Genomic DNA, 646 nt, shown 5'->3' on the forward strand with positions numbered 1-646 from the left:
TAGTTTTTATCTTTAAAATAAATAAATAAACAATCAATCGGATCAGACTCGCAAATTAACTATAAACAAAACAATTATAAAAATGAATTTTCATGAAAAAAAAAAAAACAGATTCGATTAGATAAAAATTTACCTGCAATTGTCATAATGTGAAATTGATAGTCGAAAACCGTTAGAGAATTTGACAGATTTGATTAAATTCTCATGTAACGGTTTTCGACTATTAACTTTACATGAAAATAACTGTACGTGAATCTTCATTATTCAGTTATTGTGAGATCCTAAACTCGTCAAAAACCTTAAACAGATTTGCATGGTCCATTTGATATCCCTAAGAAGACAAATTAAAGGTGAAATCATTCACATTACATGGTTGGTTTTTGCTGCACTTTTTCTTGTTGCTGTTTGGAAACCCTATTTTTGGCAACACATCGTACTCAAATTATGTGTGCTTCATAACAACCCTGATTCTCTTGAGAACTTTTTCATGTCAAGTCTTTTTCATTCATTTATTATTAACAAATCAAGTAGTTACCAATAATATCCGATCCAACCTAGCTAGGTCATGCCATTTATGTCAATTCTGTTGCAATATAATAATTGAGATTCACATGCGAGTGTACAGTGAACAATTACTCTCATGCAC

The sequence above is a fragment of the Arachis ipaensis genome, chromosome B1 (assembly GCF_059453495.1).
Source record: "Arachis ipaensis isolate K30076 ecotype BB chromosome B1, ASM5945349v1, whole genome shotgun sequence".
NCBI lineage: Eukaryota > Viridiplantae > Streptophyta > Magnoliopsida > Fabales > Fabaceae > Arachis > Arachis ipaensis.